This window comes from Talpa occidentalis, unplaced genomic scaffold (assembly GCF_014898055.3).
Source record: "Talpa occidentalis isolate TD23 unplaced genomic scaffold, MPIMG_talOcc4v2.1 talOcc4.3, whole genome shotgun sequence".
NCBI classification, from domain to species: domain Eukaryota; kingdom Metazoa; phylum Chordata; class Mammalia; order Eulipotyphla; family Talpidae; genus Talpa; species Talpa occidentalis.
This window is the reverse complement of record NW_023603184.1, coordinates 70,749,692-70,777,080: the sequence shown is the minus strand read 5'-3', so window position 1 is coordinate 70,777,080 and position 27,389 is coordinate 70,749,692. Positions and strand designations below refer to the sequence as shown.

Here is a 27,389-nt window from a genome sequence, read left to right as displayed (position 1 = left end):
AGACTTAAATAAATAAAAAAATAAACAAACACCAGCAAGGGGCCTCCCAGAAGGTCAGGGGTTAAAGATACAGCTCTGTCAAGTTTTCTGTAGCCAGCCATTGCGGCACAAGTTCAAACCCTGACCAGAAAGCTAACCCACATGGGTGCAGCAGCCCTCTCCTTTCTCGCCTGTTGTTCCCCTCAGCAGTGTATTTCAGTCAGTCTGCCTGTTCTGCTCCCCACTCTGTCTCTGGGGAATCCTCACCCCTCAACACCTCTGGCAGGTAGCCCAGTTCTTATATGCATAAATAAAAAATATCTTTAAAAGAAAAACAGGGAAAACATTGCCAGTGGAACTACTGTTTAAGAAATGCTTAAAGGAATTATTTGGGCCTCCCCGGTGGCGCAGCGGTTGAGCGCTGGGTTGCAAAGCTGCCCACAGCCTCTGCAGTGCTGGTTCGATCCCCGGCTGCTCCCCGGCCACCGGAGGAGGGTCCCACATTGCGCACAGACCTCTCCTGCCGCCCACTGCTCCCCTCAGCAGTGTACTTTGGTCCTACTGCCTGTTCTGCTCTCTGCTCTGGCTCTGGTGAATTCTCTCACCCTCCCACGCTTCTGACTGTGCCCAGTGCTTGTATAAATAAATAAAAAAAACCTTAAAAAAAATAAAGGGAATTATTTAGGAAAAAAGATTTTGATACTAGCCATGATTAAAGAATGCAGGAAGTGGAATAAATGGAAGTAAATAAATTTAGTAGTGCTCTGAAAGGTAACAGATTATCTAAAGCACAAATAGTAGCAATATATTGTGTGCTTATAGCACATGGAAAAGTAAACTATGTGACAATAATAACACATAGGTGAGAGGGATGAATTGGAAATATATTGTGATAAGGTCCCAATACTACATATGAGATGGCATTATGTTAATTGAAGATTCACATTGATTAATTAAGGACATATATTGTAAAATCCAGGGCAACAACTAACCTTTTTAAAGAAGTAGACATAATGCCAATACAATAGATAAGACATAATTATAAAAAATTGCTTAACACAAGAAAAAAAGGGCAATAAAGAAACTAAGTATCAAGAACAATGAAAGTTCTGAAATTTTATCTAGCTGGCAAACTAATAAATGAGATAGTTGTAGTTTTACAGATATTGGCAGAAGACCCCCTGACTCCTGAATTAGAGAGAAATTTTATTGCTCACAGAATAGCAGATGGCATGAGTTTAATGCTCATTTTAGTCTCATTGCTCCCCTACTATAATGGAGATAATGTGGATTGTGCCTGGGTGGATACTGTATACACGGAAGGTCTCTGCTACATCTGAGGAACACTGATCTTAGGAAACCTCCAGTTTCTTCAAAGGTACCCAACCTTTACTTCAGATGAAGATATCTTTGTTATCCTGATCATGAAACAAATCTGATCACTATCTTTGACCTAACTACTATATAGCTGACCTTTCAGGCTTTTAAAATTTTTAGTTTTTTTCATTGTACAAATGAAATAGCTAACACAAAATATGTAGAAATACCGTGGAGAATTACCTTCTAACATAAAGAAGAGATAGAACAAATAGAAAACAACCAGCAAGGTGGTAGATCCTAATCTAGCTTGACCATATCAAATGTGATCAGATGAAACAAATCAGTTATAAGGACACAGATTATCAGATTAGATAAGAATGTAACCCCTAACTATTTACCAGAAGCCCACCTTAACAATAAAGACATAAATAGGTTAGAAATAAAAGAACGGGGTCCTCTGTGGTGTCACAGCCGGTTGAGCGCTACACTGTGAAGTTGTTTGCAGCCTCTGCAGTGCACATTCAATCCTGGCCGACCAGCCGGTGAGGGTCCCACATGGCGCAGCAGACCTCTCCTATCTTGCCCGCTGCTCCCCTCAGCAGTGTATTTCGTCAGTCTGCCTGTTCTGTTTCCCGCTCTGACTCCTGTGAATCCTCTCAACCTCCTGCGCATCTGGCCTGTACCCTGGTTCTTGTATAAAAATAAATAAATCTTTAAAAAAAAAAAAAGAAAGAAAGAAATAAAAGAAAGGGAAAAGATACACCCTGCAAACAGTAACCATAAAAATGTCAGAGTAGCTATATTAAACAAAAAACAGGCTTTAGAACAAGGGGCATTACTAAGGATATTAAGAAATACTCTAAAATCATAAATGGGCTGATGATCTAAGAAGACATGTTAATTTTCAATTTATATGCACTTTGTTACAGATCTTCAAAATATATGAAGGAAACAGATAAAACTGAAAGGAGAAATAGAGCAGAGATTTCAACATTCTCATTCAAGCATTTAATAGAATAAAAAGATAGAATATCAGAATAAAGAAGACCTGACAATACTATCAACCAACTTGATCTAATTAATATTTACAAAATATTCCACCCAACAACACTAAAGAACATGTTCTTTTCAAATGTAAAGTGTGCTCTAGATTTCTAGAATTGAACTAGGTATCAAGATCTCTATAAAATTCCTAAAATTTTTTTGGAAATTTCACAATGCATTTCCAAATGACAAATGTGTTAGTATGGAACTGCAATAGAAATTTAAAAATATCTTGAATTAGAGTGAAAAATATATAAAAATTTGTGTGATGGAGCTAAATCAACACTTCAAGGAAAATTTGTAGTATTAAAATGCTTATATTAGAAAAGAAGCATTATTGGATTAGTAACTAAGCTTCTATTTGAAGAATTTAGAAAAGAAAAACAAACCCAAAGAAAGAAGAAAGAAGGAAATAATAAATTCAAAAACAGAAATCAATAAAATTGAAAATAAAGAGAAAAATTCATGAAACCCCAGCTGTTCTTTGGGACAACAACAATAAAAATAATAAAGTTGGATTGCTAAACTTCTAGGTAGATGGATGAGGAAAAATAAAAGACATAAATTACAGTATTTCAAATTTTCTATAAGTCTAAAAGTATCAAATATGGGTTAAAAAGCAATAGGACTTTTCTCTCACCATAAAAGATAACTATTGAACTTTCATAATGAACATGTATTCATACATTTGATACACATGAAGATATAGATATATATACACACACACACACCCCATAAATATTAGCTGAACTCAGTTGAACTTGTAGCATGGGGCAAAAAGTCAGGAAAGGTGGTTTGGTATTTGCCAAATTTGTTGCCTAAGGGTTACGTACTTTTATAAATTGAAATTTTTGTGTGCAGTTTAGAATGTGAAAATCAACACTTTGATTAGTGAACATAAAAATTAAAATGTTACTTAAAAATATTAAAATTTTATATTTGAATTTTGATTCTGAAAATCTGGTATGAATCTTATTCAGGAAGTTTTAAAATATTAGTTCCGTGTTCACTTTTAGAACTGAGTTTGGGTGTGTCATTTAATGCTTAATTAAATATGCCTTTGCAGTTAATTAGCTTTGTCAAATATGTCTTTGATCTAGGATTTAATGGGTATCTATTTTGTATATATATCTATGAAAAATTAAATTCTAATTCTATTTTTGTAATTTATATAGCTATTAACTAGTAAATAGCAGTCTTTCACATTACCTTTATGCATTATAATTGGCTACATGGTTGCTATAGTAATGTCTATGTTCATCATTAATTTACCCATCAAAGTAATATTACTGCTTGCAAGGAATTCATTTCCCAGTATCTACCAGATACTCTTGTACAGAACAGGTGCAGGCAAATACAAAACCTTGGTCTTACTCAGTGTCTTTTTGTATTTAAGTTTCACTGAGAGAAGCACATGTTATTTTAACCTTTTCCTACTGTGCCCAGCCATGAAGAATTCTTTGAAGCTGGTCTGAACGTGTTTTGTTCTTCCCCTGAGGGGTCCCTTTCTCCCACAACTTCTGTTCTCCTATCCCTTGGAGGTTGCTCTGTGTACGCATTTTTCTCTCCTTCTATTCACTCCCAAGCTTCATCATTTTACTTGTGATTTTGGCTTTGTTCCTTCTAACTGTGTTTTCATTTGACAATCCCTTCAGGTATAAGAGCAGAAAGAACCAGAATAGTAGTGATTGAAAATAGATGTTAAATTCTCAGTATTGCTCTGCTAGATTTATTAGTGTTAAAACCCAGTGCTTTGAAAGTAAGTTTTCTGGACTGTATATAATTCTATTTTCCCTTCAAAACATTTGTTTCCACAACCTTAAATGGAATTTTCCATACAGGGTTTTTTGCTTCTCCATTGATAGCCTGTGTATTGTTTTTGCTTGTCTTTAGTTAGTGTTAATACACTTTGTAAGCTAGGCAAACAAAGGTTGTTTGAGATGACTACACTGGATTGATGGAAATCTAAAGGCTTGCATAGATTCAGCCTTAATGTGTCTCGTTCTATTATTTGGATTAATAGCAGCTTTATGGGGAGACTGTGAAGAATTTGGGAGGCAGAATGACAGGGGAGAAGGGGGTGGCTCATAGGAAGGTGAAAGACACAGTGTAATGCTATTCCAATATGTTTTAGAATGACATCAGCTGAGACCATTTAGATAAATGACTTTCAACTATGTTTAAATCACAGTCCATACTCAGACTTGCAAACACATACACACATATAATTCATAGGCGGACATGAAACACAATATCATAATATAGTATCTTTCTCTGTGCCTGACAAATGCTAATATTTTCTATTCTATGTTCTTTGAAATTACTGGTTACCAATGACTAAATTGATTTTGTGAAGCATTAATATGTGACAACTGCAGGGTGCATAGCACTGCTGTCAAGATTGAGACCATTCATTTCTATAGGCAAATTCTCATGTATTCTTATTTATTTTTTTATTTTTATTTTTTTGTGGGACCCTCGCCGGCAGCTGGGGAAGGAACCGGCGCTGCAGAGGCTGCGGGCAGCCTCACAGCCCAGCGCTCAACCGCTGCACCACCAGGGGAGGCCCTCACGTATTCTTATTTTTAATGAAAGTTCCCATTATCTTTTTCTCCTCTCAAAGCAGTGGTCAAGACATTTGTTAAATGGATCTTGACTTCTCATGACCCAGTTAAAGGGTTGGAGCTGTAAGTAAAGGGAAGACTGAAACCCTGAAATCCCAGGGCTTAAATGTCAGAAAAATAAACTCTACAGACCAGACCTGTTGGGAATAAATCAGAGCTTATGTGACAATGAGGAGAAATGTTAATCACAATCAGAATCTGAGAGTCTTAATATAAACAAAGCCCACCTTCTATTCTGTAGAGTGAATGAGTTTACAAAATAAATGTTTAGATTATATCAAATATAGGTATGTTGTATAGAAGAAGATAGTGGTAGCTCTACACTCAGTGGGAGAGTAATGAACTCTAAGAATTTAATTGAATCCACCCTTGTAACAACAGGAGTAGATGCTATTAAAGGTTAATGTCAATTCTAAGTAACTTCCCACTGCCCAAAAAGCAAAGCAACTTTCACCTGGTAGGGGTTGCTGCTGATTCTTCCTGGGATGTTTCAGAAATTATCATGTGGAGAAAGAACTTACTGCCATTCTCGGAGAAGGCACCTATGCTGAATGGTTTTCCTTTATATGTCAGCACTTAGACTCACAGGTGAACTTTTAAAAAAGAATCAGTATTTAGATGATCCTTCAGGATATCTAACAAGTGAGGGGAAACAATTTTTGTAGTGCAGTGATGAAAACAAACACCTAAAATGAAATCTGAGCTGCAGATCCAGGGCTAGTTTGTCTTGAATTCCTTCCCATCTTACTCCCAACCCAGCTGTTTGGAGAGAATTAGGAGGCAAAGAGCATGAGAATTTTCCAGCTGGAGAATCTACTGACTCAAAGTATGGCCCATAGCACCAGTAGTATCAGCAGTACCCAGAAGCTGGTTAAGGCCAGTGGAGCAAGTGCATGTTGCTGGATAGTTGCTGAGGGAAGAATGGAAGGACACCGTCTCCTTTTGGGCATGTTTCAGAATAGACAGACTCAAGAAAAGAAGGATAGAGGGTGCTTTTCCTCATCCCTGTATGACTGAGGGCAAGAGAAACTTGTCTAAATTTGACGCTCAGATAAATCCCTTTATAAACACACTGATAATGAAATTTCTGAATCACATGAAATGAAAATTCAGGGGTTATTGACTTCATGTAGTCTCCATAAGGTCAGAGAATTTATTCTGTTTTATTCACTGTGATGTCCCTAATACCTGATTCATTTTCATTCCCCTATACACTTTCTCTCTCTCTCTCTCTCACACACACACACATATGCACAGAAAGAGGGGGAGGGGAGAGACATACACTATATTTCAGTTTGGGTAGGATAGGTTATGTTGTAGTAATCAAACAACACCTAATGACCTCTCATTCACATACAAGTTCAGTGTAGTTTAATATAGGAGCTGTGCTCATTCTGTTCACCAAGGACCCCGGCTGATGGAGGCTTCATCTCAACATGTGCTTCCTAGGCACTCTGGCAGAGGTAAATCCGTTTCTAAATGAACGGCTTTTCAACCCACAATGACATATAACATTTTCATTCACATTTACTTAGACAAATCACATGTCTACACCAAACCTCAGAGAAGGAAGGCAAGAAAAAAACATACTGTGCATCCAGAAGGAGTAGAGAGAGAAATAAGAAATATGCGGTGAACCACACTAATGACTACCAGTACTAAATAGGGTGTATAATTCAAGTTCTCTGGAAACACAGATGAGAGAATAATTTAATTTGATTGAGGTAAATAAATACAATTTTAAGAACAATCAAACATTTGGAACTGCCCCCCCATTGGAATTATTTGGAGACATATTTTTCTAATATAAAAACATTTCCATTTCAGAAATAGGTCATAAATAGATCATAAATAGAACAGAGAAATAGATCTCTGTTCTTTTTTTATCTTGTTTCCCCTTGCATGAAATGTTCCTCTCTTCATTTCTTCAGATGTTTGACAAATTCTTGTGACATCATTCTAGAAATGTGGGCTGGATCCTATAAAGTTAGGTAGATTCATAGCTGATGAATGATTTGAGGTTATTTGGATGAAAATCCCTAGTAGTGTGCCAGAGTGTTCTCTCTTGTTTGACAATTTTTATGGGCTTGTGTGAAGACATGGAAGGCATATATATATACCATATTTTCTGATGATGTGAAGTTGATAGGGGTGGGTCATATGTTGCCTGAAAAAAATCATAATCCAGAGAGATGTTATATTAGAAAGATCAGGAAAACCACAGGATGAACTTAGCAATAGACAAATCCTTAGTTTCAGGTTAAAAAAGTGAGATATATACATATAAATTTACATATCACTTTGTTTCTAAGTGAATGTATGACAACTTCTAAAGATACATGGTATAATATAAGGTGACATAAAAGTAGCTGAGATGAAGAACAAAATAAAGATTGAGCCAAAGAGAGAGCCCAGAAAGGAGCTTAGAATTACCGGTAAAGACAATGTACCTGGTATGGGAAAGTACCTAAAAATAAACTTGACAGATTTAATGTTTGAGATGATAGTGAATGAAACAGAGTTCAACATGATCAGGAAGGAGTCAGGACAGGGATGGTAAGAAGAGTTCAGCTTATGTTTCAATTCTGACTGATCAGTAAGTGGATTCTTGTAGCAGCACTGTACCCTGAGACAGGGTATAGTGGTAACTGACTTGGCCATCTCAAAGTCAGTAGAAAGATAGGGAAGGTGCATTTGTCATGTGTATCTGACAATCATAGGTCAGATCTCTCCATTTGTTTCTAGAAACTGTGCACAGAGAAACAAATGTCAAAACAAAATGGTCAGGAGTGTGGAACTAGGGTTTAGTTAAGTGATAGGTACAGCTGTGTGGGAAGCTCATTTAATACCCATGGCCACCATCTTCTAGTGTGTGGCGCCTACTCTGCCTATTACCAGCCAAAAATGAAATAGTGCAAACTTCTTTACAGGAGGCCCTCAGCCTCCTCTGGGAGATATTTGGTGGATGCTAGAATGGATTTGAATAGTTTGTCATGGGAAAAGCAGAACCTGATGTGTAAATCTTCCACTTAAATATTCTCTGCCAGTCAGAAAAACTTTGTTATGGTGCCTCCTGCTGCCCTTCTCCTCATTGGAGCCCCTCGTTCTCCATCAATGCTACCGCAGATGTTATCCGAGAGAGTGGAGGACAGTTATGTTCTGACAGTTGACAGAGTTCTAGTTCCTTCCCTTTTTTTTTTTTTACCATCAGCCTTTTACCTAAGTGTGCCCAAAAGGGAGATATTTCTCTCTCATGCTGTGAGTTCTGAGTATAACCAAGTTCTGGTCAGATGGTTCCCTTCTCCAAAATGCAGAACTTGGGCAGAACATGCAGAAGATAGTATGGATTTAGGGTACCAATAAACTAAACTTTGTTACATAAAATGCCATCAATATCCAGTATCTTCAAATAAATATTTCTTATTTCTCATGAGTCTGTGAGTTGAGCAGCTATTTATTCTAGTTTTGGAATTCTCAGTTAATCCCAGCAGTCAACTGGCAGTTTGACTGCGGTTAAGTGGTATGAGACCAACTCACTCACATGTCTGGGTGTTGATTTGACCTCATCTGGAGTATACTTGGCCTTGCAGTCTTCCCAAGAGCAGCAAGAGAGGGCATGTCTCAGTGCACAAGCACTGTTCAAGTCTCTGCTTATCTCACATTTGTTGCTGTTCTGTTGGTCAGAGCAAGTCCCAATGGTTAAACTCAAATTCAAAGGGGTGGGTGGAGGAATACAGTCTCCACCATTTCCATTAGAAGAAGCTGATGAGTCATATTGCAAATAGACATCTCTAGAGGAATGAAAGATCTCTGTGGCCATTTTTCTATCTGTCACAGAAGGGGACACCTACTATCCACATGGAGCAGGCAAATCAGTCCTTGTGGATTGTCCTCCCATCTTGTGTTTTAAAACTGGAACTGGAATTCTGGTTTCAATGGAAATACTTTTAAGGATGTGTCAGTCCTTATAGAAGGCTTATTCCTGAAAACTAGACCACTGTTATATGGTCATGTTGGAAATTCCATTCTGAGCATTTAGATGACAAGAGACCTTTAAAAATATGACCAATTTGTAAGTTGGTGTCTTTCTATCTTGTTGGCTTAAGTAGGGTTGCAGGAATAGGTTAGTGCTTTTCTTTAAAAAAAATATTATTTGTACACTGACAGTAAAAATTCCATTCTGAGGTGGATACAGATGATAACCTCCTGATTTGAGTTGAAGTTTGCACTATTTCATTTTTGGCTGGTTATAGGCAGAACTGCTATTTTCATTGTAAAGCCAAGTGATTATTTATACTTCTCTTGGATCATTTTTTATATACCATTAGCAATGACATGCAAAGCATAAGGGACTGAATATTTACATCCAAAATTATGAAGTGACTATTCTCCCTTTGGCAGATACAATTGCTCAGGGCTGTAAGGCCCAGTAATAAAGAACCATATGTCACTGCTGGATCATACATTGGTTCAGCAATGGCTTTCATGCAGCTGAAGCTCTAAATCTCCCTGCCTCTCACTCTGTTTCTGAGTGTGACCGAGGGTTGTTTGAGTATTGCCTGTTGAAGAACTATGAAAGATGATGCAGAAACATCTCTTTGTTTTTCACTAAATGATTAGCTCCTGTGAGTTGTTCTTACAACCTACAACATGGCAGGGTTCAGGGTTCAATGTAAAAAATATTTCCTAGGCATTAAGGGAGAGTCTGAACCTGAGGTTCCCTTGATGACTCTGGGAGCCAGAGGCACGTTCCTCGGTCTTAGATTACATACAAGACAGGACGTAAAAAAACCCAGCAGAAATGAGTATAACAGCAGACAGAGTATACTAAGTCCCCAAAAGAATGCAAAGAAGTGACAAAATGAAGTTTAAAGACAGGAAGGAGCACTATTGTTTAAATTACATTCATGGCACTTATATCACGACATTTAATCAATGATTTTCTTGTCCCTTTGAAGACAACGGCTGAGACTTTCTGGTTTTTCCCATCTCTAGTGCCTTGCAAGGTGCCTTCCACCCAGTAGAATAGATGTCAATGAGTGTTTGCAAAATGAGTAAATGGGAAAATACATTGATTCACTTAGCAGGATGAAGTTTTGTGGATATGGTGAAATTCACAAGATTCTTAGAAGAATCAACAGACTCCAGTGATTTGGAAGAGAAAACATTTGTTTTGGCGCACAGGCTTTTATCAGGGAAAGTACAAGACATTTGTGAGAAAATATCCTGTTTGGTTTCAGTTTGGAGAATATATTTGGATCCTCAAGCTTTCATAGTGTAGCTGAGATGTCCATCAAGCTATAGGAGGTACCTCATTACTTCTCTTCTCCCCTCTTGGAGGCATAAATGTTAACCATATATTCAGTCCTTGATTCAAACTGGGGAATTGGGTAGAGTAAGGAGAACATTGATAGGGTGAAGAAAAGCCTCCAGGGATGTCAGTGATGCCTGAGTCCCAGACAGTTACTGCCACCACCATCATCATAATGACAACAATGGTTCCAAACTCATGACCTCACATTAGTTGTCGGGCACTGTGCTGACTACTTAATATGCTGTAGTTTTGTCACCCTGACAGCCCTAATTCTTGCTTTGACAAAGGAGGCAACACATTCTACATGGCTATATTTGGCTATATAGTCACATTTAAAATAAAAACCTACTTAGAAACCTAAAGTTTTTATTTTAAATGTGACTATATAGCCAAACCAAAATGAAAATGCATACATTGTGCAAAAATGATGTAAGAATTATATAAAATAAAATATATTAAATAATTAAAAAATAAAATAAAAACTTAATTGTATTTTCCCTTTACAACCTCCAGTAATGTACATATATTCTTTGTTCTTATTAAATTCATACTGACAGCAAATAATACTTTTTATGGAAGAGGGAAGCAGTTCAGGAAAGTGGTTAAGAACATGGACTTTGGAGTTACACTACCTCGATTAAAAGTGTGGCACTAACGTTTTCTGTTTCTGTGACTGTGGGCAAGAAATTTATCCTTTCTGTGCCTCAATTTTCTAATCTATAAAAAGTGAATAATAGAAGCTGCCTTATAATGTTATGAGAAATGAATTGCTATTGGCAAAAGTTGAGCACTTTACAATCATTGGAAATGCTATCAGCTACAATTTCTCTCTTACAAATGGGGAAACCAAAGTACAGACAGGTTAAGAATTGCCCAGCATGGCAGTTAGCAAGCAATGGGGCCCAGCATATTGACTTCAGGGCTCTAGCTCAATACCATAAAGAAATTAACCCTTTCTTGAGTCTGTGAAGTCCGTCACAGTCACATCTTTCTTAGTTGATCCTGGGCACAGTCTCCTCGGACAGATCCTGGCATCGAATCTTAAGTGGACCTTTCTTTTTTTGTTGCTGGAAGTTTTTGAGCTGACAGCTGAAACCAGAAAGGATGCCACCTTCTCTTGGTCAAAGTGCTGTTGATCAGCTTTTCTGTGAAAGAAGCAGAAGTCATTGTTTCAAACAGCACATGGGATATTCCTTAGCTCAAAGAACTTACAACCAATTGTTAATGGCCAGATGAAATGTACTCATGAAATATCCCACATTTTACTCTTTGTCGCTGTCATCAAAATTGGAGTAATTCTTATTTCACTGTGGGTTGAGGTCATGCGGATAGAGACTCGCTGAGGAAAAAGGATTTACTTCGAATCTTGAAAGATTTAGTCAAGAAGAGAGGATTCCATCTGTAGGCACAGGTAGATGTGATGGTGATGTGTGTATATGTTTGCAGGTTTGTAGAATATTCCCAATGAGCTACAGTAAGAATATGTAAGTCGCTTCCAAGAACCAGCGCCATAGATTCTGTGGATTGGGATTAAAAAAGACAATGAAATGAAAGAGAGTTGAGTAAGTTTAAAATGAGTTGTGGAATTGAGACCGTGGTTGTAAATTTAAAATGAGAGTCCCACTGCTTCATTTAGCTCTTCAGAGCACAGGTACTTTAGTATTTCAATCTTGTTTTTATCTTAAATTGATAAAAGTTCTATACACATTAACTGAACCAGGAACTTTACAATGCTTGGGACAAAGCCTTTTTTGGTCTCTCCATTGTTCACTAATATGGTGTTCTATTAATGTAAACTAGAACACTTCCTACATATGTGCATTTAGGTGAGTGTTCTTCTAAAGATGAATAAAGAAACTCAACCCTAGAAGAATATACTCTTAATTACTATTTAACTATCTTGATCTTAGGTTCAAAGTAAAAAGCTTCCTTTTTGGTCATTTATTGATTTCCTCTTTGAAAGTTTTTTTGTTCCCATATACCATCATTTGCATACATCTTGCCAGGTCTCTCTTCTTGATTGCTATTATAAATTTTACCTTCTCTTACATGGTTCAAGCCACTTTTTGAGTTAAAACACATAAATAAGTAATAAATAATTTTACTATTGATCTCTTTCAAATGCCTTTGCTGAATGTGAAGCTGCATTTCCTAAATTTGGCATATTTCTGTAACAAAAATTAGCTCTAGCTTTATGGGAGCTTGCATTGCATTTTTGTTGTTGTTGCTGTTATTGGCCATGATGTTCCCTGGTCAGTTTTTCTTAAGTAATTTTCCTGTAATTTAATGAAAAGGGACAAAAGTAGAGTGGAGAGAAGATATTGAAAAATGGCCAATGGAAAGGATAACAAAAATGTCTTTTATATACAGTGATTTTTAAAGTCTGACTCTTTGAAGTGCAATGTATTATTGATTTAACTGCTTTGAAAAAATAGGCTAAGATCTTTCTTTGAAATTATTTTTGAGGCTGTTAAATAATTCTTGAGGCTACTAAATAAATAATAATATGTACTGTTATCATTAAGTCAGTTTTAAAACCTGATTATCACACTGGGTAGGTTTTGTAAGCAAATTGGCTTGTAAGCCCATGTTTTCTGTTTTCTTCCAGATGTAATTTTAACTCAGTAATACTGTTCAGAAACCCTACAGGAAAATTTGATGATGTTATTACAATTACATAGGCCTTTCTCAGCAACCAGTTTCACTCATGCAATTAATGATAATGTCAGTAGGAGCTTCAATGGGAGGTTCTAATTTCTTTAAGTCCTGAGTTTTTGAGGTCTGTGAGTAAGAAAGTCCTAGTTATCTTCATGTTAGTAGCTTTAATGCAGGGGTGACAGTAGAGGGAAGGAGGAACTAACACGAATTAAGGAACACTAAAAATACCAGACAAATTCACATTTTACGATCTGTGTGCTCTGTACAAAGTCCTATTATCATCCCTTCTTTGAGTGGAAGACTCTGAGACTCAAGAGAGGTTAATTTATCTGCTTAGGTCACTCAAGTAGAAAATGGCTAACTTTAGGTGGTGTCTGACTATGAGAACAGTTGTCTTTCCATTGGGATCTCTGCTACTGCCTGAATAGAATGGTTTATTTTTTCTTTTCTTTTTTTTTTTTTGTATGAAAGGAATGAATAATGAAGAGGTGGTTGAGCAGTTGGTCAACATGAAAACAACCTTGAGAGAAGCTCAGTTATAGAATCCCTCACTTCTCTCCTCTTCCCCTGTCCTTCTCTTTCCCCCAAGCTCTGGTACTTGGATTAAGATGATAGTGAATAGCCAAGGTAAGTTCTGTTGGCAAGAAATTTCAAGATAACAAACACCATTTTGTTTTTGCAGGTACTGAGGCTTGACAGCAAAAGTCAGTTTGCACTTCATGCTATAGCAAAATATCTTCTTGAACAAAATAAAAACACAACAACAAAAAATTTAAGCTTTCTTAAATAAAAAATAAAATAAAACTGAACATTAGTATATACCTTTGTGGGGAATGAGGAGAAGACACTTCTGACTGTTGGAGAGAATAGAAGGGCAGGCAGAACAATACAGTGATGTCAGATGAAACTCTGTGCAAAACTGCTCAATTCCTAAAGCCCTGGACAGTATATTGACATGGGAGGTAGGATAGGTGGTGATCAGGAGCTAGACTTCCTGGTTTGAATGACTTCTTCCACTTACATCATTGTGAGTGAAGACAAGTAACTGTGTCTCAGTTCTTCCATGTGTGAAATGGGAATAGTAACGGCATCTTCTTTTATAGAACTATACTCTCTGAGGCACTTGGAACAAGGCCTGCTGCATGGAAAGCACTATGTATGGGTTGGCTCTGAAACATTCTCTGAATTACCTTCTCAAGTTGTCAGTAAATGAAATCCTGGAGAATACTGCTCCCATTATGACCCACATATAACAAAAGATAAGAAGAATCACTTACCAAAAATTGCATTTCTAAGTCCCATAGTAATTATTTATCATTCACTCTTGATGAATTCTTTACTGATCCAAGATAAAATGTTTAGTCATAATTATATATTTGTTTTCAGCACCCACCATCAGATATAGTCCACCATCTGTGGCTTACTAAAATATTGGTGAATTGTTGATTTAACACTAATCTCTTGGCAGCACTTTAACATATTGGTGCTTTAAAATGTGGTCATTGTATAGAAATACAATTCAGGGGGTTTCTCTCTCTTCTTTATCACTGTCTCTGTCTCTAGCCCAGCTATAAATCATTATCTATTCACTGGATAAATAACATCTGAATTCCCTGGTGCTCAGCAGTCCATGGATTTCACTAAAAGGTTGTCTCATCCAGCTCTGAATCTGGAGTCTGGTTTCTGAATGGCTAGCAAGATTTATTTTCCCTGGTGGCTGGAGCTGATATATTTATATTACCAAGGCAAACCCCCATACAACAAAGGAATAAATACATGGGGTGGAATCATTTGCATAAAGTGAACCCCATCCATTTATTGTATTATCAGAGAACTGGCCCATGCTAGTCCTATCCATCAGTGAACAGTCTCTCTGACCTTTTTCACTTCAGCTCACACTGGGTTGCACTGTCTCACCACCAGCCTATCCTATCTACTCTGAAATCAGTGTGGCAGTTTCACACCCAGAGACTTTGACCTCTGCAGGAATCAGGCTTTTGGGGACAAAGAGGTCCCCATTGGAGGCACTGCTTCATCCAGCACAGTCCAATTGACCTTTAGTGTAAGTGTTCTCTTTGCTTCTTATTGCTTGAAGTTGGCAGTCAGGGTAGTTGAAAGAAAACCAATAAAGCTGGGTTTAAATCTTGGCTCTGCTAATTTTTGGCTGTGACAATGTGAACAAAAGTTTTAACACATCCGAGTCTCTGTTTTTGAATTCATAAAATGAAGATAAATACTATTTACCTCACAGCCTTTTGTGAGGATTAGAGAGGCGCTGTAAGTTGTGTCTTGCATCGTACATGCCACCTAGCAGGTGCTAGCTAAGTGTTTCCTGCCTTGTTTTTCCATATCCCTTTCTCCTTATTTCTCTCCCTTCCTTCTTTTTTTTCTTTCCTTCCTCTCATCTCTTCCTTCCTCACAGGTGATCTTTTGTTTGCCTAGGGCTTCTCATGTCATTTTAAGTTATATCTTTGGGGTACTTGTCACTTCAAAGACCTGAGAGAGAGTTTTCTGGCTCCTGAAGCCTAAACATTAACCTGTAAGGGTTACCATAAACCCTCATCTTCCCTTCCTAACCATGGAACACTTTCCAGCAAAGAATAAGTCATTAGTCCTAGGTCCTTGGACTGCATTTTTCTCTAAAACTTAATGTCATTTTACCATACCTATTAGACTACCTTTGTTATGTCTTGGGCAAAATTGCAAGCAAGCAGAGAAATTTGACCCACTCAGTAGTAGGTGCTCAATAAATACTGGACAAATTGGCCATAGGATAGCTATCTTTAAATGCTCATGAGTTATGATTCAGGGTACAGATTCTGGGTACAGTTGTTTTGGAAATCATGTTAATCAAAAATGTCAATAAATCTGACTTCTGGAAAAACACCTAGGTGTTGGGTTATGTGTTTGGACCCTAGACGCACATTAGTTCTCCTCTGTGTCCTTCAATAAATTTATTAATTTTCATAAGCCTGAATTTTCCCATCTGTGAATGGGTGATAGTAAGGTTGTTTTGGTGTAAAGGAGATATAAGCTTTAAAGCACTTAGTACAGAGTTGGTCACATGGTAAGAGGAATAATGATTAGAGATGATCTGAAAAACACCTGTTACAAGCTGAATTGTGTTCCCCCCATTAATATATTGAAAACCTAATCCTTTGTACCTTAGAATGTGACTGTTTAGGTATAGATTCTTTAAAGAGGTAATTAAGTTAAAACGAGGTCATTAGGGTGCCTTCTAATCCAATATGATTTGTGTCCTTTTAAAAGGAGTTAGGACACGCATGTAAATAGAGGAAAGACCATGTGAAGACACACTGAGGTTATGGAAAGAGTACTCAGAAGGAATCAACCCTCCTTTCCTATTGATCTTGGACTTCTAGCCTCCAGAATCGAGAGAAAATATATTACTATTGTTTAAAACTCCCAATCTGTGGTACTTTGTTATAATAACTATGGCAAACACTCATGTTCCACCATGGCAGGAATGAGTCTCACTCACCTTTATGATTTGGAGAAGACCTTGCACTCAGCATGGACTCTATCCACAGTAGTCACTAAATGTAACAAGGCGAATGTTCTGTTTTGGTCTTTTTTCTATCATCTCCATGTTTCAGACAAGGTTCCTGCTTTACTACCTGGAAACCCCTCGGCAATATCTTTCAAACATCATAATTCAATCTATTATGTTTCTATTGATTTGCCCCTTTATTTCCTGAAGAACAGAGGGATCTGGCCTTTGACTTTTTTTCCTCAAGGACTTGACCATCTCCCTTGTATGAGACTTCTGGTTCGCTAGAAATCAGGACTTTATTGCTCTGTCTGTGGATTCTGAACTATTGTCTGACTGACTTAGGTTTGTCACATGAGCCCTGAGTAATTTCCAAGTCTCCATAGTTTCAGTGCTTCCCATGAACACATAAGAAAGATGCTGTCCAGTCAGGGTCAATCCCAAAAAGTGGCACATTAGGCACTTGACTTCTCTGAGCACCCAGAACCTTTCACTTTTGCTTCCTAGCTCTGAACTTTGCCTTTCCTATGGTCTCTAGAGCTTACTGGATCATCTGAATAGAATGTTCTGTTTCCTGGAATATAATTTCTTACTTTGTGCTCTGCCCAACACATATCCCTACATAGTCCCACCTCAATCATCTATAATATGAAGAATATCTGGTCTATTAAAGCCTATACCTCTGTCTGTGGATAAAGAAAGGCAGCATAAGTTGAAAAACTCTGTCAGGGAGTTAGAATCACTTTGCTATCCTGTGGACACTGAGCTTCTCAAAACTGCCTATATTGTGTAGTAAGATTACCAGATCATGAGACTCAAGAATTCCTAGGTAGCCTTGTTCTATGATGACTTTGCCATGTGTCTAGTGTAAGATCGAATTTCCATAGGGATAAGCATGCTCAGTGATGAGCATAAAAGTGACTCATGACAGTAAGGCAAGGAGTTAGGACTTGGGCACTTGAAATGAATCTGGAGGTATAAAAGCTGATGACTGGAGTCTGGAAAATATCTAGAAGTCAGTCGGCAGGCCAGAATGGGAAACCATTTGGGCAGTCCAACATAGGAACAAGGAAGTATGTGACCTGGACACATTGTTTTAGTGATTCTCTGGGAAATCATTAATCAGTTCTTGCCTCAATTATTATTATTTTTTAAAGTAATAGTTTAGATCAGCTTATCTCTAAATTCCATTTTATTTCTAGAATGCTAATCTGTTTTAGTTGTTATGTCACCTAGGGTGCTGTTTAATTTGGTTGTTATGTGTCATAGTGTTAAAGGATGATAGCAGCCTCAGCTAGCTAACAGGTACAAGATAACAGCAACATTATGTATTTTATGGGCTAACCAGCTTCTTTAGAAGACAATATCTTTTTGGCTTAGGTTTGTTTTTTTTTTTTTTTTTTTTTGGTGAGACCCTCTCCTGCGGCGGGGGAAGCGGGGAATGAACCAGCGCTGCAGCCTCACAGCCCAGTGCTCAACTGCTGCGCCACCAGGGGAGGCCATTTTATTTATTTATTTATTTATTTGTGCTTAGGTTCTTATAAGGTGGGAACAGATCAAACTCCAAGTGTAAGGACTGGCCTTATACAACAACTCTGGAAGTGCAAGATATCCCATGGTATGATCCCAAAATATCATTCCTTAATACTCTTGTAACTTGTAATCTATTGGACCTCACAGGAGAGGGTTAGTGGTGCATTTGGGGCTCTGACACCGAATTTAACTTTGTTATAGCTCTGAATCAAAGTTCTCAGATCACTTAAAAATTGATGATAATTACGTATGGAGTTTTCTGCCCACAGAATGACATTGTATGGAACTGATTGTATGAGAAACAAAAAAAAAAAATCTCTCTGAACCAGTGAGGTGAAGAATCTCTCTGAATCACATAACAAATAGTGCACCATTGACTCAGGGCAAACCAGTCAGAACCTGCCAAGTCTCTCTTACCCACTACGTTAGCTAAAGAAAATTTTCTTCCTAAATCACCTTCTCAGTCTTCTCAGTACCTCCAAAATCTAAGGTAGATTGTTGGACAAAACAAAAGTTGGGTGTTACTCACACCTCAGTGTGACCTTTCCGGTGCCTTTTAATTTCAATCATGTGTTGAATTAGGTAGATATACACTATCTCTCTCAGGACCAGCTGTATGATATATCTTGCGTAGTGGAAAATGAAAAAGCAAAGCCCCTGGCTCAAGAGTAAGGAATTTCAGGGTGGCACCAGCACAGCACTAATCGAAATGCAGGTCCCTCCTGAGCACAGGGCCCTGTGCAACTGACCAAGCAGGCTGCATGCCCACGGAGCCAGTGCTCATGCTATCTCCCAGTTGTTTGCTCCCACAAACCAAGTCTGTTCACCTACAATGCTGGTTTTAGTCTCTGAACTGTTTGATGAATCTACCCAAGTGACTTGCATACATCATTCTTTCTCTTGTACCATCTTGTTATAAACCACAGACAATTTTATTGAAGTGAGGAAAAGACATCAGAAAAAATTTGACAAAGTTCTCTGGCTCCTGTTTTCCAGAGCTGCATCCGTAGGGTGCCAAGTTCCTCCCAGATTTTGTGAATCTAAACCAGAGGGGTGAAAATCAGGATTACTTGGGGTGCTTCATCAAAATATACTTTGCAGGCATTTAAATCTGTAAGCTCGGCTGACATATGCTACTGAACAGATTTCTCAGCAAAATAGTGGTAGTCACTTTAATGTTATTCCACCTATTTAGTTTATATATCTTATGTTTCATCATTATTTTGTTTTTGAAACGTCTCTGCATATAAATGTGTGTGTACGCCCCTACACACCTTGATGTTATAATCTATTTAAACTGACATTTGTTTCAGAGTGTTTTAAATTTCAGTTTGGCCTGCAAATTCTGTGTGGTGTGGTGATGATTATCCACTTTGACTCAGGGTGAATTTATTTGTGACTGGATCTAGTGGAGGCCACAAACTAATTATTGCAGCCAACCAAGAAAAATAAAGGGAATGAGGAAATGCCACAAGTATTGACAATGTTTACTGTAGCATATGGCTAATGTATAAAGAGGTAATAGAATGATGTATCTCAGGGGATCATTCAAAAGGAAAATTACTTAAATTAACTTTTCAGGCAAACCAAATTATGCATTATGCCCCCTCCTGTAATGCTATACAAAGTCAATGTTTGTGAAGAGCAGAACTGGGGACTATAAATCAAGCCTTTCATAAGAGTTGTTGTGTCTGCAGGGATTCTTTTTCCTTTGCATTTTTGGCTTTTAGATGAATGAAGAATTTTCTCAGCAAATTATTAATTACTCCTTCTTGCCTATAGAATTGAGTTCACTGTAGTTATGTAGGAGTCAATGGTGTTCAAACTGCAGCTTTTGATGAAGTAATCGGCTGCTTCTGGGGCCTCTTTCAGCTGCCCTGGGCGTGCTTCACATGTAAACGACTGCCAAATGGATTCTTTCGACATTCCAGCCAATTAAAATACATTTAAAGTGCAGCTGGTGGAGAGGCAAGCCCTGCGATTGTGCAGAGAACTTCAGGGCAGGGAGACAAAAAACAAACTTTGTGGAACCCAACTCAGGCAGCTCAGCCAGGCGTTTGGGGGCAGTGGAGAAAGTCATAAAAAGAGGCTATCTTTAGCTCCAGTCAGAATCAAAGATGACACTTTGAGACCACCTTAAAAGACACAAAAGAGGGAAGCATGTCTGTTAGGGTGTCAGTTTTCTCCCCTTGCCTCTTGAAACTCTGTGTTGGCGGGTTGCCCAATGTGGTGCTGCATACAAATATTGACAGAACACAGCAGTGTTTGTTAAACCCGGGCTGGGGAAGCCAGTGATTAAAACTCTTGAAGGAAGATCCGAAAACCCCAGGAACTCTCCTCACTAGCATTAGGACATTGACCGAGTGAAAGAGAAAGCACTGAGTGGGCTAAAGTGAAACACTCACCGTCACTGTCTGCTATGCCTTTTCGGTAAGGACAGAATTTTCTTTTCTTTTCTTTAATGGTCATGTCGGTGTGGAGGAAAGTGTCGGGCGTGCTAAGCACTCTGCTCCAGAGCTCTGATTTGCAGAGCACAGAGTTTGTGATTTTTCTGGAGGATGTGAGGGGATTGCACTGTGTAAATAGACACAAGGCATTACCCCAGCACGTGGAGCCTGCTAGCACTTTTCCAGAATTGAAAATGATACGTTTAAAAATATTTGTCTCTGCTGATCTGTCCCAGTATTTGCTGTGTGTGTCCAGGTGTCCTGAGATTGAGAGCAAGTAGAGCCCTCCTGTGAACCAATCACTGTGATGTACATGTTTGTTTAATTTGTATTTTCATTTCACTATCGTCTGGTTCATTAGCCTGCCAGCTCAACACCTATGCATACAAAAGCATTTATTTCTCCTTGGTTAATATTCAACCATACACAAGCATTCTGTTTTACTTAAGCAAATCCAAAATGTTTGGATGTGCCTTGCTCTATCTTGATTCTCATCGGGAAACTGCTACCTGGGAATTTGTTCTGAATCACTCCTTTCTTGTATTTTAAGGAAGCAGCTGCAATTGCACCATCTCTGTGATTCTTCAAGTTCAATAAATACCCAGCTCAGTGTGGGTACTTGGATGCCCGTCTTAAATTCCTGAGAATGCTAAGTAAGAGTATGGCTGAGCAGGGGCATTGATTCCTATCCATCAATTTACCAATGAAAGACACACAAAGTTCCTGATTGTTTCCTAGTGTAGCTTGTCACGGTAGGCCCTTTTGGCTTCAGTTTTGTTCACTGCAAACAAAGAATCTTGCACATTTCATGGTGAAGGATCACGTTGCAGTGTCCTGAGCTCAGTTAAATGTGCTTTATTAATCTTTAATGTGCCAGTAGCTCTGAGGCTATGCCAAGCTGAGACTTTCCAAAATTCTCCAAGCTACCTGCTGCCAAAGTAAACTGTAGGTGGGCCCAAAAGGGATATTTTAAGGGAACTTGCAACAGCAGAATTTTACCCATTAAGTTTGTCATAAGTCGATGAAAGAAATCTTAAATAAAAGAGATTTCAGAGAGAACTGCCTCAGCTCTGTACCCTCCATGAGAGACCTGCCAGTGGGGGTCCATCTCCTCTCACACACAGTGGTCTATGCTCTATGTGGGAGAGAGAATAAGGTGTTCTACTGTATGGGTGTTGGGTTGTGTTTATGATATGGGTGTTGTGTGAATGTAGTCATGTATGACTACAGAAAATGTTCCTGCTTGTGGCAGTGTCTGTTTTCCAGAGTAGAACAACACTACACATGTGGTGGGCTGCTTGTCCAATATGGCCCTTTTAGACATGCCAGAAGGGAGAGGACTGGGCCATGGTCACAAAGGTCCATTTGACAGAACTGTGACTTTGTACAGGAGAAAAATGGGTGGTGTACCTCAGAAAATTGGATGCTGGAATTGACTAAATGGTGTGGAGCACAGTGGGGACCTGTGTTTGACTGAATGGGTCTATTGCTCATCAGACTGGTACGGGTGAATGGTGTCTTCATCATTACTAGTGGATGCAGGTAACAGACAAAGATGAGCCCTGACTTTAAACACAGGTACTGCAAGTAGAGACTTATCTGTCTGGGTTGGTATGGGAGAGCACAGAATCGGAGCTGGAGGAGATCCAAAGCCCTAATTTAGAATTAATGATGCAAAGACTTCACAAAAACATGCAGGCAGTGATGAGAAAGATCAGGGGTGAAGGATTGCCTCAATTAAGCCAGTGGTTTTATGGCTTTTAGCATTAAGGCCAGTCCCCTTTCTGTGGCCTAGAACAAGGGTTGACACCTATGCATCGCATGCCAAAATCTGCCCATTGTGTGCCTTTTGTAAAGAAAGTTTTATCAGAATATACAACCTCACAGCCACAGCTCTTTGTTTGCATATGGTCTATGGCTACATTTTTGCTACCACAATAGGGTCTAGTAGTTGCAAAAGAGACCCAATGGCCCACACATTTACTATGTGGTCCTTTATAGAAAAGTATGAAGGGCTAGACATGGAGAACAGTGCTTTTCAAACTATTTGTGGTAAAAGATCAGTTCTATATTTTGCTTGTCTTAAATTTCCGGTATCTTGCTATTACTTGATACTATTATTTCTTTATGAATAAAACTGACATTTATAAAACATGTAATAACAGTGTTGCTTGAGTATTGTGACATGTCAGGTTGCTACAAACTGACTGAATGTTTATTCTTAAATTTTGTACTTATCACCCATTCAGTCAATCCTTAACAAATAGTTTTTAGCTGGTCCCAGTCCATGTGCCACACACTTTGAGTAACTGGGGCTCCTGTTTCATTTTCTAGTTTTATCTTGTGCTGACCCAAATTTCCAATCATGCTGCTCTTCTTTCTGAGAGCTTAATATATAATAAATTTTTTTTTTCAAATTTGAATCTATGCTACTGATATGTATTTGTTCTGGAAATCTCTTTCTCTTAGCTCTTTTCTCCCTTTAGTTTCGTTCACTTCCTAAGGTGCCCTTCTGAGCACTCCGTCTGAAAAATCTTTCTTCCTCTTCACTCTTTCTTTAAAATAACACACATTAAAATAAGCCCTTGTTTTGTTTATTAATCTTCCTATTATTTGTTTCCCTGTATTGGTCTAGATTTGGAAACCGATAACATAATCCATTTCAGCTGGCTTCAGCAGATAGGGATTTTGTGATGGTTTTAGGGGGCATATGAAATCTTACAATGAGAGTAAATGAGCAGGCAGAGCTTTAAAGATAATGCTCAGAACAACACAAAAGAATTTTCCACTGTGTCTCTATTACTATACAAAGCGAGGTATCAAGAACATATGCCATCACTGCTAGCTCTAGGTCATACAGTCTCTGCCATCATTGCCTTCACCAAAATGAACATTTATGTTTCTTCAAACAAGTGATACCAGGGACAGGCTAATGACTCATTTTCTAAAGAGATTGTAGAATAACCAAAATCTCTGGCAGGGACAGAAGAAACATAACATCTACTACATGATTTTTGAATCCCATTAAGGGGTGGGAGGGATCACCTATAAAATCTGTATCATGACTGTAAGAGAGTCCGGGAAATGCTATCTTATGTTTTTTAGTCTCTGATGTTGGAATGGTGTGAACATAATCTACCTCTGTCCCTTTGAGGAGAAGCACCTTGTCTGCTTGTTCACTACCCTACATGGATGCTATAATTTGTGCCTGGCATGGTTAAAAATGCCTAATAATTATTAATATATGAATGTATACATTAGTGAATGAATGATGTACTTCCTGGGAGTGCGTGATTTACATGAGGGTAGCATGTGACACATGAGGGAAATTCATGAAATGCTTCTAGGGTGGGAGATGGAAGACTACTTGTAGGCAGTAGTCTTTTTATTTTTTTAAGGTTTATTTATTTATGCACACAAGATCTGGGGCACAGGCCAGAGATGCGGGGAGTAAGAGGATTCACCAGAGAGAGAGTGAGGAGCAAAACAGGTAGACTGAGTGAAATATACTGCTGAGGGGAGCAGTGGGAGAGACAGGCGAGGTCTGCTGCGCCATGTGGGTTGCTCCCTGGCCTGCCGGGGATTGAACTCTTGCTGCAGAGCCTTTGGATTGCTTCATAGTGCCCCTTGTGCCACCAGGGAGGCCCCGTAGTCTTATTTTGGAAACATAACTTATTTTTCCAAATTGTAGCAAACATTAATGTATTCGGTTGTTTGAAAAGTCATGACACATTTTTTAAAAAAGATTTATTTATTTCTACAATAACTGGGGTACAGCCCAGATGTGCAGGAGGATGAGAGGATTCACCAGAGACAGAGTGGGGAACAGAATAGGCAGACTGATGGAATACACTGCTGAGGGGAGCAGCGGGCGAGACAGGAGAGGTCTGCTGCGCCCTGTGGGACCCTTGCCAGACGGCAGGGATCGAACCAGCGTGTAGAAGCTGTGGACAGCTTCACAGTGTGGTGCCTGCGCCACCAGGGGAGGCCCATGACACATTTTTGCAACAAAAACAGAAAAAAATATGCCATGACTTTTTTGACAACCCAATAATTGTAGTTAGTCTGTTCCTGGATGGAACTATTCTGGTGACTACCTAATATTATCATTAATGATGATTTTATTATAAACCACTATATACTAAATGCTATTGTGATATTGTGATTTATAAGAAATTCATATTTGGTCTCCCAGATGACCAGAATATATTTCTCATATATTTGGTCTTCATCTACAATTCCTGCCTCACAGTTCCCCAAATCCTTGTGTAGGGTAAATGGTTTTCAGGCTTCTCTGCCCTGCGACCATTAGGATTGCCCTGCTTGATGGGGCATCTGCAGTTGTTACATTGTTGTAAGCTGTGTTCTTTACTTCTGTGGGCCATGGCTGAGATATTCCACAGGAGAAGCAGAAGCAGGAGAAGAGGCAGGAGAGAGAAGAGGAGCAATAGAAGCTGAGAGTGAAGACTTGCCCGGGGCTTGGAGGTCTACTCGCCTCCTGGCCCTGCTGCCTGCCATGTACCTGTTTGCTGCACTACGTGTAAAAGTGCAATAAAAGCCTGAGAGAGCCACTGAGAGCTCCAGGACTCTCCTTTACCCCGTCTGCTTGGATCCTAGAAAACCTGCTCTGTGCTCATCCTGCCGCTACACCTTGAATTTGTAAGTGTTGAGAGTGATAAAGTATCCTTTGTTACATGAATGAGGTAACTTTTGGTAGAACCTAAGAATGGGAGCTGGTTATCAGGAGAACTGATCATGTAATTGGGGCCTTCAAACTCCCAATCTCACTCCTTCAACTCTGGGGAGAGGAAAGAGGCTGGAAATTGAGTTCAGTGGTCATTGATTTACTCACTCTTGGTAATAAAGCCTCCCTTAAGACCCTAGAGGATTAGGTTAGGAGAGCTTCAAGTTGGTAAACATGTGGAGGTTTGGGGAGAGTGGCACCCTTGGAGAGGGGCATGGAGGCTCTATACCTTCTTTTCAAAGCATGTTCCATATATCCTTTGTAATCAGCCAGTGATTTAGTGAGTAATCATGTTTCCTGAGTGCAGTGAGCTATTTTAGCAAGTCAGTTCAACCAGAGGAGGGTGAGGGAGTATGGGAACCTCTGTATAACCAGGTACTGGAACAGCTTGCGTTTGTGATTAGCCTCTGAAGTAGAGGACAGTCTTGGGAGACTAAGTACTTTACCTGTGGAATCTGATGCTATCTCTGGGTGGCAGTTTTCAGTACTCTACTTGTGACAGAATTGCTTGTTGGTATGGAGAAGTTTCCACACACACACCGATGTTTTAATTGTGTTCAGAAATCCTTTTCAGCTATGTATGGATTAGTCCATTTAATCTGCAAAAATCCCCAGTGACATAGCCATTATTTCCATTTACAGAGAAGAAGCAGAGCAATTAAATGATGAAATTGCTTTTTTAGGTCAAAGTGAATGGTGAATGGTAGAGCCAGACTTAATCCCATGACTTTCTGAAATCTGAGTTTGTGCCCTTAACCTCTAGTTGTAACCCTGCATATAATTCATCTTTCTGGCAGTTTTTCCTTCACCTAAGATTTTCCTATTTTATTTTCATCCTAATGGCTGGTTAATTTATTGCATTATCTACTTTGTGCCTTCTCAAGATGAATACAGACACCAGGATTGAAGTATCAGTGTAGGTCCTGGTCATCTTGCAGAGCATTGTTGAATGTCAGCAGTGGGTCTGAGGGTCTGTATTGAAGATATAAAGGAGTAGGACAGAAATAGGTATGCAGTAGTTAAGTGTAGTGGCAGCATGGGATAGAGTAGGTTTTCTATGATAGGAGCAGATGGGTAAAGGAGAGTCCTGGAGCCCTTGGTGGCTTTTTCAGGGTTTTATTGAGCTTTTTACATGTAGTGCAGCAACCAGGTACATGGCAGGGAGGGGTGCCAGGGGGCCAGGGCGCTGGCAGGCCTATCAGCCCCTTCACTCTTTACTGGGCTCTCTGTGTTCTCTCCCCTTCTCTCTCTCCTGTTTATCTCTCCTGCCTCTGCTTTTCTTGGTGAATATATATCAATACAGCAGCCATGGCCCACAGAACTAAACAGCACAACTGAAAAATAACAATGTAACAAAATGCAGGCACTGCCATCAAGCAGGACAATCCTAATGGTGGGAGGGCAGAAAAGCCCAGAAAATCATTTACCCTACCTACATTAAGGGTATCAAAAAATATCCTTAGAATAAAAATTCTAGAATATAGAACATTTCTGTTGTAAATGGAAATTTAAAAATCTCTTTAAATGGGAATTTAATTTAAATGGGAAATGTGTGTTCTGTTTGGTTGCAATTCTACTTCACATTTATCTTTACTATACACAGTGAAGTTTGGTAGCCGGGCAGGCCTGTTTGATAACAGAAAAATAGCTTGAACACTTTCTGTTTTGAAAATTTGAAAGAACTCAAGGACACCTCTAAAGAAATAGGTTCTAGCTTTGGTAAGGGGGAGTACTAAAGTACTGAAGAAACAATACTTGGAAACATTGTATACAATAGGCAAAGCCAGTTGAAATCATGGCTCTAGTGCCTACAGATAGTAAGGGGAAAGAGTAGTACTTCTGCAATGGTAAACCTCTGGAAATCTGCTCCTTCATTAACCAAAATATTGATTAAAGTGGTAAATATTTTTAGAACTTGGGAAATTAAAGGTTTGCAACATACGTAGGAACATTTTATTCAGGAAAAAAGAACTCCAGAATTTTGGCAAAAGTAATAAAATTCTTGTCATTTAATTTATCCTATTCCCATTCCTCTCTTCCCAGATCTGAGGAAGCCTTGAAAGTCAATAAATTTGCAGTTACTGTGATTGTCAAAACCATTAGCCTTGCAGACACTGGAGGGGGCAAACCTGTTTGGAACTCCAGGGAGAGCCTCATTCCCAGTGAATTGTCATTTTACTTGTATAGTTCCATAGGAACTCCTATCTGCAGTTCT

General features: G+C 38.8%; 1 protein-coding gene across 22 annotated transcripts in view; it reads left to right on the top strand.

Annotated features, from left to right (window-relative positions):
• NCKAP5 (NCK associated protein 5) overlaps positions 1 to 27,389 on the top strand; it is a 1,249,968-nt gene that overhangs the window by 295,765 nt on the left and 926,814 nt on the right. For 2 of the 22 annotated variants that reach the window (XM_054699661.1, XM_054699658.1), the window contains exon 1: positions 19,944 to 20,413. The exons of 17 other annotated variants lie outside the window; for them this stretch is intronic. The gene's annotated coding sequence lies outside the window, so the exon portion shown is untranslated. Of the gene's footprint in view, positions 1 to 13,434; positions 13,567 to 17,984; positions 18,069 to 19,943; positions 20,414 to 24,589; positions 25,090 to 27,389 lie in introns of those variants that run through there. 3 more of the 22 variants (XM_054699653.1, XM_054699655.1, XM_054699664.1) reach the window with 3 other exon arrangements.